Here is a 12,319-nt window from a genome sequence, read left to right on the forward strand (position 1 = left end):
CATCAGTCTAAGAAAACGAAAGAAATCAGAAACTCTTTCTATAAAACTACATAAAAACAGAACAAAATTAATATTAGGATAAGAAAACAGACCAGATTTGATTTTCTTTTATTTATGTATCTGATGAGAGAAATAAGGAAATGACTCTAATTGGCACAGAAACAATATGCCAAGATGAATTAGTTTTCTGAAGGAAAGAAAACGAGGAAGCAGTATTCTTGAAAATAAGCTGGACCTTTCATGTAGGTTAATTTCAGAATAATTATCTGTGTTTTGACATAGAATAAGGTATTAACAAAGTGTGGCAGACAACAAATCATAAAGTATGCGTTTAAGAAACAGGTTAAATTGCTACAACAGACATTTGAATTTAATGGCTTAAGCATATTAGATTTTTCTGTTTATGATGCAATTTAGAGTTCAGGGCAGATGGAATGACTCAGCCAATGCCAACATGCCAGAATGACAGTGGTGTCACCATTTCCCAGCCACCAGGAAGGGGAAAGGGAAATCCAGGATAAGGAACTGCAGTGTGAAGGAACTGATTCAGAAGTTGCAGGTACAACTTCCCCTTTATGACACCGACCTGGACTTAGACACATGATCACAGCCAAATCTATAAAAGACTGGGGGTGTGTCCATGTGACCAGAATAAAACAGGGAAATCTATTGTTCAAAGAAAAACACAGAAATCTCTAACACAAAATTCTTCTCCAACTGAGGCAAAGATTCAGTTTCTTTAGCTTAAAAAGACCTTAGAGGTCATATAAAACTAGAAGAAAAGCCAGAGAGGAAAAAAAAAATACTAAAAAGTACTTTAGCACATACAGGGTAAACTTGAGAGAGTGAAAGCATATGACTGAAAAACAAAATACCTCTACAAACTGATTATTTTAATGTATACTTTTCAAATAATAATAAGTGAATATGAAACATTGTTTAAATCATTTTCTCTAAAGAAAATTAATATTTTGGCATCTATTTGTCTCTGATACTTTAATAGAATTTAGTTCTTAAACTAGATTAAAAATAAATCCTCAATTTATTTCTTTATATAATTGCAATTGGTTTTGTTTCCTTTTAGTAATAGTACTACTGCACAAAGACACCTATTTGAATAAAAAATAATGTAGCTAAAATGCTATGGTAATAAATTTAGTTTTGTTTGAAGGAGTGGGTATGCAAGTTTTAATGGGTCCAAAACCTATCATAATTAAATATATTAAATCATGTCTTGATTTCAAAATCATTTTTAAATTAACTCCTCCTGAATTATTGGCTAACATGTTTCACATCCATTTTAAATGGATTAATCATCCAATCTAGTATTGCATGTTCATACAGATTTTTAAATGTAAGCATTATATCTTTTTAAATAGCATACAAATGAGAGCAATATAGTTCCATTTTTGTGTGCATGAGCTTATCCCCATTTAACTGCTACAAATATAGATACTGAAAGTTCTTGGCAAGCAAGGCTTTTTTAAATAGCGTAAGATTGTTGATAGATTTCCTGATACTCCCTTTACTTTATCTCATGTAGAAGTCCTCATTTATCTTTTAAAAATATACATTAAAGATATGACACTTCATTTTATAACATTTTAATTTTCATAATCAATTTTTATTTGATTAAACAATTTTAAAATAGAATCAATTAGCGAGCACAATCATTTTTGAATTTTTTACAATCAGTTGTTTATTTAAAATTTATTATCTTTTCACAGTTTATCAAATTTATCATTCAGTGGATTACGTTAGTTAGATGAATATCACCAATAACATTTTTTTTTGGTTTATGAATTCTTTCATTAAACTCTTTGTGGTTGAGTGAGATTGATGAATATTGACAGAAATGTTTAAACACTTGATGTGATTTTTAAGATGTGTCTTTAAACTCAGAGATTAACCAAACCTAGTGCTCTGTTACAGTGCAGAGATAGTGGGGAGAGAAGAGTTTTTAGTAATATCTAAGGTCTATAATAATGGTCCTTTCCTTTGCATTTTTTATTAGTATGTTAATTCAGATCTTCCAAGAAGCAGTTATCAAGGCAGAATTAGACACTCAAGAAATTATTGGAGGAAATGCATATAAAGAATAAAAAAGAGGAACAAGAGGACAAGGAATGTAGGAATGTCTTCAAAATGCAATGCCATCTTACCGTGAAAGGAGAGGGGAAAGAAGGAGACTAAGAAAGAACCTTGTGCCATGGAAAAGTTTTAAGAACGATTTTAACAGACCACAGGGAGATCTTCAGGCTGATGTCATCCATTAGAATAGTCCCATAGATTTGCGGATGGGATCTATGTTGGCTGCTTCACCACCCTTTATGGCGGGCTAGAATGATCTGCAGGAAGCAAAGTCTCAGCATGAACACAGTGGGAGATCAGAGAGTAGAGGATGTAGCTGGGCCATCAATGAGAGATGCTCCCTGCAGCAGAAGATCTGAGCAGCTCATTTCCATGACTGCCACACTAGTAATTCTGAAAATTACATTTCCTCTATCACTTTTCAATTAATGGAAAACCGTATGTCTCTTGGCAGTAGAACTTTATTTTTATGCAGGATACTTTCATTCACTTCTAAAGTGTGTTTCCATGTTCATTATTTCATTTACAACAGCCAATTTTTGAAAATAATCCAGGAGTTTATTGGTGAAAGAATGGATAAAGGAATTGTGGTAGATACATTCAACAGAATATCGTTTGGTCTTAAAAAAATAAGGAGATCCTGCCCCTTGTGAAAACAAGAAAAATCTAAAAGATATGCTAAAAAGAAAAAAGAAAGTCATGGAAAAATACTGAATTATCTCACTTGTAGATAGAATATTTTTTTTTAAAAAAATGCCAGATACATAGAAACAGAGGATATAATTGGTGGCTACCCAATAAAGAGATGACAGAAGAGAAGTGGTGAGGAGAAATGAAAACCTGTTAACCAAAAGGTATAAAATTACTTAAGATGATTATTTATAGAGCACCAATGAACAAAATCAAGACTATAGTAATAATATTATATTATATTATATATTGGCAATTCGCCATGACAGCAGATTGTAGATACTCCATACACACATTGATAGGTAGATAAGTAGATAGAGATAGAAGGAGGAGGAGGAAAGATAACTCTATGAAATGATGGTTATGTTAAGAATGTTAATTTGTTCAAATGTAGTAATCACTTCATTCTATATTGAATGCCAAAATATGGATATCAAAACAAGATATGGTACATCTTAAATATGTACAATAAAGTGAAATGTCGTGAAACAAGGATTGAAAAACTATACCTTCCATTGCAAAACGTCTACCACTCTGGGCTCCTCAACAGCAATTCCAGCAGGGCCACTTACACATGGTGAGAGTCAAAAGATCCTCCTCTATTTCCAAAATACCCCAGAAAACTCCCCTCTGAGACAAGAGTCCGGTGAACTACAGAACTTCTTTTGTGTGTTAAAGAGAGCAAATGAGCAGAAGAACGCCGCAGCATTTCTTTCTCTATGGTATCCCAGAGCACTCAACTTCTCTTCTAAAATATCCATCAATTGTTTCAAATACTTATGTTTGAAGGGGCACCAAGTGTTGTCCTATCAGACAAATGAGCCACTTTGAGCTCCCATTTGTTCTTTGTATTGCCCAGAAAAGAAAGTAAATTGCTTATTGTGTGCTCCAGACCCCAGCATTTCAAGTTTAGAAGGGACTTTTAGGGAGTTGATCCTTTAAGGAAGAAAGAGTAATTTTTGCTACTCTGAATTCTTGAGGTCTAGAGCTTAAGGGCCTCTTGGATCCAGCAGGCTTTTCAAGTTGCCCTGTAGGACTCCTCTGTGAGCCAAGAGAATGAGCATTGGGTTTCTTTTAGTTCATAGCATTGCCTGTTATGGAGAGGATAATTATTTCCCTGTCATAATTTTCACAATTCACTTTTAAGAAAAAAATTATAGCCAAGTACAAATAGAATTACAGAAAGATATAATTAAGAAAACAGTGAAAAATGAAGAATTTTTTCAAGTATGCTGTTTTACCCAGAGACCCGACTTTAGTTTATTTCCTTGCCCAGACCAGGAAGCGTTATATTTTCTAGATGTAACTTGATCCTATTGCAAGGGCTATATGGTCCATTGGATGTGCCTCTAGGAAGCCTCCCCTTTCCAATATCCCTAACATAACACTGCTATTGACTAGTCTTCTTGGCCATACCCTACTTCAGGTATATTTTACCATTAAGTATCTTTTGTGTCACTGAAAGATTTATCTTCCTGTCCCTAAAAAGGTATCTTTCTGAGATTATCAATTTTAAAAACATTATAACAAATATCATCATTACATTTAAAGATACAACAAATGATGAAGTTTTCTGTGAAAATAAAATGAAAACATTGAAAATTTCATAAATTCACATTGGTTTATAGCAAAAATATCATATAGACACTTGGCTTATAATGCTGGCTTTAGCCCGTTCTGAGTCTAATACTGGATAGTTAAGTAACCTGCAATGAGTTACATGGTATCTTTTTGCTCAGCTGCGTTATTGGTAAAAAGGTAAAATGAAGAAAATAAGTGTCATGGCAAGTGATAGTTTGGATGATGTAATGAGATGCTGTTTGAAGCAATAGCTCAGTGCTTGGCTATAAGAGTTTCATAATGTTAATTAAAAGGAAATTATTATAAAAATAACAGTTATCTTTGTACCTTATAAATTAATGTGACCAATAAGTAATTCAACAGTATTTAAGAAGTTTTACTACCACACGTTAATGTCTGTCTCATTGAACAGTTCTGGGATGATGATTTATATCAGCAAGTGACAGTGAATGAGGGGCAAACTGATGACATCTCTTCCAACTTTAAAGTTATGGCTAAGTTCTCTCTCACCATCATCTTGATAATGAAAGGAAAGAGTAATAAAGAAGGAAAGAGTGTAAAAGAGTGTGAACATTTTCCTAAATGTGCTGAGCAGAGTGGTAGACATCACTTTTTCACATGTTCCCTTGGTGAGAGCTTGAATCACTTGGCTCACCATCTGCATCTGTGGCTGGCTGGGCAATCAGGTTGCTGCTAGGCAATAATGTTACTATGAGCAAAGAAAGCACAGATTTTATTGAACTTTTAGCCACAATGCCATAAGTCTCCTGAAGTTATCAATGCAATAAAATTCCTTCCATATTTCAAAGGGGTGCAAGGATTCTATCATCACAGACTGTCAATGTAGGAGTCGCATGTTACTTGACTCTCTGCTCTTTCCAGCTGTAACCTAACTTGCTGGGGAACATATTAAAATTGAAGATTGTTTCCTCCAGTGAACCCACCGGACCTGCATCTTCAAGACATGATCTGGGATGCAAATTTTTTTCTCATAAGACTGGTGATTTCTGTGTGGATTCAGTTCAGCTATAAAATCAAAAGTTACAGTTTGTTCTAATATAGGTGACTGTGAGTTTTACTTCTTAAATGATGACCACTATTTGTTCTTTAATATAATAGCACCAAACCAATTTAAACAAATGCCATAACTAAATAGTGCTTCTATCTCCATGATGCCTCTACTTATTTTCTAAATGACATTGCTGTGTTTCAGGTCATTGGAAAATACTGATGAATTAGCTTTAGTATAAATTCTGTCATATGATATCTTACCTTCCATATCTATTCCAAGCCAGAATTACAACATTGGGAATAAAGTAAACCTAATAAATAATCAATTTAGGTCAAAATCTATTAATTATTACCTATTGTGAAAGAAAAATTATGATTAAGACATGCTATTATGTTAGCTCTCATTATGGAGAACTTTGGCTTTGGTCAAAAATCATGTACTTGCTTTTCAATAATCATAAACTACTTATTTGACTTTGTTTTAATTACTATATACTATCTTATTTAGAATGATTTACCTTTATTATTTTTGCCTGAAATACAATCTCTTTGTTATTATTATTATTGTTATTATTAGAACTTTATAGTTATGCATAGGAGTTGGGTTCATCCCGACAAACACATTTATGCATTGAAATTGATTTGGGTTCATAATCCCTCCTTTTCCCTTTTACTTTTCCCTCCCATCTTCTCTTTTCTCTCCCATTCTCCTTCCTCTACTCTATTAGACTTCCTTTCACTCATATATTAATTTGTATTTGATTGGTTCTTTACGTTATCCTATCCTTTTCTTCCCCCTTTCCTTTATTTTCTTTAGTTTCTGCATAGGAGAAAACATTCAACCTTTGAATTTCTGAGTTTGGCTAATTTTACCTTAGCATGATATTCTTTAACATAGTCTTTAAATTTGTTTTTTCTTTAATCAAAATTACTATGTTATTTAAAAAAAAACCAGTAACCATTTTAGTATTGTAGTTTCATATCTTTCCATTTACTGGCAAATGCCATAATGTCATTATTTTTAATGGCTGAATAGAACTCCGTTGTATGTATATATACACCACAATTTCTTAATCCATTCTTCTTTGATTCCATAATTTAGCTATTGTGGATTGTGCTGCTATAAACACTGATGTGGCTATGTTGTTATAGTATGCCAATTTTAGATCTTTTGGGAAAAAACCAAGGGGTGGGATAGCTGGGTCATATGGAGGTTTTAATCCCTAATTTTTTGAGAAATCTCCCTAGTCTTTCCAGAGTGATTGTACTAGTCTGCAGTCCCACCAATAATGTGCAAATGTTCCTTTCTCCCCATAACCTCACCATCATTTGTAGTTCATATTCTTAACTGAGGTTAGAGGAAATATTAGTGTAGTTCTGATTTGCATTTTCCTGATTTGCTAGAGATGTTGAACACTTTTCATATATTTATTGGCCTTTTGTGTTTTTTTTTCTTCTGAGAAGTTTGTTTTGTTCTTTTGAGTTTGATTGATTGATTGATTTTGGATTTAAGTTTTGTGTGTGTGTGTGTTTTTTAAATATTCTGGATATTAATCCCCTACCAGAGGGGTAGTTGGCCAAGATTTTTTTCCCATTCTGTAGGTTATCTATTTATGCTCTTAATCATTTCCTTTGCTGTGTTGATGCTTTTTAGTTTGATGGCATCCAACTTGTAGATTCTTGGTTTTATTTCTTGTGCTTTGAAGGTTGTTAGATGTGGTTTTCTTCAAAAGTTCACATGTGAGCAATGCAAAGAGGTTTTGAGGAGAAATAATTGGATTGGAACCTTAATTTAATCAGTGAATTAATCCCTGGTGGGATTAATTGAATAGTAACTGGAGGCAGGGGGTGGTGTGATTGTGAAGTAGGACAGAAGAGACTGGACACCTGAGAAATTTTCAGGAAGCAGATTTATTGAATGCAGGGTTCAGAAGTGGTTGTTGCCTAAGAGTTCTTCCTCTGATCCTGTAGTCAATAAACCTGCTTCCTGAATATTCCTCAGGTGTCCAACCTCTTCTGTACTCTTTCAGATGGAGGAAGTGGTTCATTGGGGGTGTGGCTATGGGGTATATATATTGTATCTGGAGAGTGGAGTCTTTCTGCTTCTGATCATTATGTGAGCTGCTTCCCTATGCCACACTCATCCACCATGATGTTCAGCCTCAGCTGGAGCCCCGAGGAATGGAGCTGACCTTCTATGGACTAAGAACTCTGAAACTGTAAGCCCTTAAATAACCTTTTTCTCTTCTACAATTGTGCTACTCAGATTATTTAATCACAGCAGTGAAAAAAGCTCACTAAAACAGAGGTCTTATTAAGGAAGCTGGTGCCATGATTTACCTTTATTAAAAAAAAAGCTTTTAAGTAAAACTCTAAATGATTGAACGTTTTACATAAGTATATAGTTATAGTTCACTCATTAGGATATTTTTCAAAAGCTTTATTCTCAAATATAGTCTTTAAATTTGTTTTTTCTTTAGTCAAATTACTGTGTTATTTTAAAAAACAGTAACCATTTTAGTATTGTAGTTTCCTATTTTCCGTGGTACCCCAAGTAATTTCTCACATCTAGTTTCATGCTTTCAAAAATGCTATTTATGATTTTGAAAATGGTTTCTTAACATTGGTGATTTGTCTGGAAATCTCTCATCTTATATTGAGCTAGCAAAAGATTAGGCTTTCCCACTTTTTTTTTTTTTTAACATAAAGATCAAGCTTTCTGGAAACTTGGTGTGACCTTTTTCACTTTTGATGTTTTTTTATACGCCTAAGGCCAGTGAGCTTCATATCTCAGTTTCCACAGCGAGTTCAGATCTGTGAGAATTAGCAAGGGATTAAAGTGATATTTTCCCCCCTGTGCTCTTGCTTCTGGCTACTATGCTCTTTCTTTTACTGCAGAATGTTTTCAGGATATTTTTTTTTATTCTCTGTTCTCTATTTTGTCCTCTACTTTTCTAATATTCTTGTCAGATTTTCTTGACATCACTTTAGCCAATATTGCCATCAATGTTGGCTTTACTTCTTCGCAAATATGCTTGGATGATTTTGAAAGGACAGATACATGTGAAGCTGCAAAACAGATTCATGTTTATCTGTCACAGAAAATGTGAACCAAGAATGAATTCCACACCTCCCATTGCAGAAAGCAAATGAATTGTGGCTTAGCCAATATTGAATTTGATTACTGGGACCTGGGTTTTTCAGGAAATAATCATTGATTTGACACATTACCAGGTTAAGTGAATTTATCCATTCATTATTTACAGGTGCAAAGCACAATCACACACTTAGATGGCTTTGTCTATGATCAAATCAAAAAATCAAATTTTTGCATTGTGAATAGAATATAATAGGTGATTCTAAATATTTGATAGTTATATTTTTATTTTACAATCACATTTATAATTAAAGCATAATAGTTCTACTGAGATGACTCATTTGATGTTTAGAAAGCCATTTTTTAAGTTTTAAGAATGCCTACACAGGCCCAGCATGGTGGCGCATGCCTGTAATCCCAGCAGCTCAGGAGTCTATGGCAGGAGGATCAGTTCAAAGCCAGCTTCAGAAACAGCAAGGCACTAAGCAACTCAATGAGATCCTGTCTCTAAATAAAATGCAAAAAATGGCTGGAGATGTGTCTCAGTGGTTGAGTGCCCCTGAGTTCACTCCCCGGTACTCTATCCCCCCAAAAAAGAATGCTTACATGGTATAAAATATAGGATTCTGCTTATTTATCTCTGAGTAGATAAAGGAAATAATTAACTGGATGGAAATAAATACATAATCACCAAAATGCCTTTGCATTCTTGGTTCTAGAGTGCTAGATGAGGTAAAACGTTAATCAAGGGGTAGACTCATGAGATGTATTCCAAAGAAAAGGATTGTAATTGTCCATATAATGGTGCTATTGCTAAAATTTCATCTTTATAAATATAGGTGTCCTCTAATCTCAACTTTTGCTAATATGTTGGAACTAAGACAAAATATGGTTTGGATCTATAACAGAAAATAGCATATACTTCATTATCTATTTCATTATATTAAGTAAAAGTGGAAAAAATAATTAACATCTTTTTTTTTCTATTTCTTGAGAGATGAAGGAATTGTGGGTCACTATACCAGGTGTCTTATGCATGCTGTCTTATCTCTTTATGTTGCATTTTTACTTGTATTTTACATAAGAAAAAAAATTTAAGACTCAAGAAGTTACATCATCTATCAAAGATTATATACCAAATAAAAAGAAAAGGCAGAAAATGTAAATACAAATGCAATCTGAACAATTAGGATTGTTGGAACAACTAGGATTGTTCTAGGCTATTGAACTATATCCCAGGGACACTTGGGACTTACACAAAATCCAACTGGTATTGGCAGATTTTATATAACTAGATGATAGGAGAGATGTGAGTAGATATTACAAGTGTAAGGCATTTTTATATCTGCAATTATTGTGTTCAGTGTTGTTTACAGCTCACCTTGTCCTGCAGGTTAACCTGATGTCACATATCAGAATTGCCATATACATTTACAAACACTTGGATGGGATCTTAGTGCTACTAGAACCCATAAGAGGAGTCCAGATTAACGTTCTCAAGGACCCAACAAGATTTTTAGTCTAAAAAAAGCTTGCATATCTGATTGTATGCTCTGTTCATCCTAGTTTAAAAAGAGAGAGAAAAGAGAAAATAAACAAGTTTCTTAGTCTTTTTTTAAGTTTTCTTTTCATTTAAGGAAGTTGTTTCCTTTACCTTGATGGTGTTTTTCTATTGACCAGAGATTTCCTAGTGACAATTGCTAAAAACAAAACAAAAAAAACAATGCAAACGCTTCTTATTCAGGCTACTTCTCATTTGGGCATGCTTCTGTGGTGTGTGCAAATGACAATAATCTGTTTATTTAGGCATGATTCAATATCTACCTGAGATTTCTCCTCCTGTGATGACATAGGAAATACTGATGGAAGGAAACTTTCAATTGGTTATTCTCACTGTAACTATCATTTTTAAGACTACAGTTACCATCAACCATAGATATCTATCAAATTCTCTGAATATATCTTGGCAATCTCATGTTCTTACAAAAAATAAATTTAATGTCCAACTTTTCTTTGGGAGACCAAATCTTAATTTAGGGGGAAAAAGGATAAACATAAAAATACATTATACTTTAAAAGTGACATTTGTAAGCCAAGTCCATGCCATGGAAACATGCAATGATAGGAAATTAGGCATAAGTCATAATTTCCTAAATATAAAACATTGCCAATAATAAACTTGCCATGGCCTGTATATAGCTAGAAATATTTTAGTTTCCTGAAAAAGTATAAACATGATGCTGTTTAATAAATTGTCAGTTGTAGATGTTAGCACAAATTCTGCCTTTAGCCCCAACATATGTGTTTAATAGTAGACAAAAGCAAGTAATTAAAAAGAATATCAATTTTATCTTTTTAGAATTTCAACACTGACAGTTCTAAGGATAAGAGTTTCCTTGAATCTCATGAGCATTATTCCCATATGTTTCAGGCTCTATTTGTTAGTATAATCTCATTAGCCAATGTGAAAAATCAGCCTCTTCTGAAATTATACATCTAGATGATTTGACAGCTTTTTTATAGAGCCAGCATTTGTTAAATAGGGGAGCAGACCCTGAGCCACATAAACTCGGCTGTTTTGAGTTATAACAGGGCTAACTGACCTCTGCTGTTTTGTCAGTTTGGAGGGTTCAACATCTCAATATCACAGAATGTTCCAGGGCTAACTGGATAAACTGCTAACATTCTTTTAAATTTGAGAATATTTTAGTGGTGAAGTGCTATGAAAATGACTTCAGTCGAATAGGCCTGACAGGATGAGGTCAGAGCTGACAAAGTCTAGTGATTAATGTTAACTTTGAAGTTTTTTGACTAAGAAAATATTCATAGTAAATTAACATGAAAAATTGTCAGTCCATCTGGATTTGTAAGCCAAGTCTAATTGAGTTCATATTATTTGACATACATGTATATGTACATATTTCTGTAGTCCTTTTATAATTTATATTTATCTTACATCTCCAATTATATGTTAAAAGCTGCAGAACTATGAGATGTTATATTTCTTTCTCAAAAACAATGAAGATATTAACTAGCAGAAGACCTAAAATATTAACCAGAAACGTATTCATTCAAGCAATGGCGGTTGAGGTTTTTCACCAGATAAATAATTTTGGGACAGGGATAGTACAAACATATAGCTACACAACAATGTCTTGGGAAACCCTGGTTCATTCTAAATCTACTTAACCAGCTAACTCTGTGTGTGTGTGTGTTTGTGTGTTTGTGTGTGTGTGTGTTTGTGTGTGTGTGTGTATTTTGCAAATTGTTGCTATAGCTCCACAGGTCATGTCCACATTCAAGGCAGGGAAAAGGGCATGCTGGGCTATGCCAGCTGATCCGTCCCCTTCCCAACAAACTTGGGAGTCTGCTTCATTCTTCAGCACTAAACCATGGGACCAACTTGTAGCTTCTAGAGAGGGTTGGAATTGGGGAACAAGAGAGGTTTACCTACAAGCTTGATCATTGGATTTTATCAGAGAATTTAAAACACATATTAAAACGTTAACCTGCGTGGTGCAGTGGCACATGCCTGTAATCCCAGTGACTCAGGAGGCTAAGGTAGGAGGATTGCAAATTCAAGGTCAGCCTCAACAATTTAGCAAGGCCCTAAGCAAGTCAGTAAGACCCTGTCTCAAAATAAAAATAATTTTTTTTTTTTTTAAAAAGGAATGGGCATGTGGTTCAAGGTAGAGCTCCCTGGTTCAATGCCCAGTACCAAAAAAAAAAAAAAAAAAAAAAAAAGGAAACTAACTGTATTTGTTGGCTAGGAAAATAAAAAAGTATACATGAAGGATTGAAAGTTTAATTTTTTTTTATGTTTCTTTTGATCCAAATTCAGAATTAAAC

General features: G+C 33.8%; 1 pseudogene; it reads left to right on the top strand.

The window, feature by feature from the left end:
- The first annotated feature begins 462 nt into the window (after positions 1–462).
- Positions 463–12,319, top strand: part of LOC107139338 — a 51,870-nt pseudogene continuing 40,013 nt past the window's right edge.

Source organism: Marmota marmota, unplaced genomic scaffold (assembly GCF_001458135.2).
Source record: "Marmota marmota marmota unplaced genomic scaffold, marMar, whole genome shotgun sequence".
NCBI classification, from domain to species: Eukaryota; Metazoa; Chordata; class Mammalia; order Rodentia; family Sciuridae; genus Marmota; species Marmota marmota.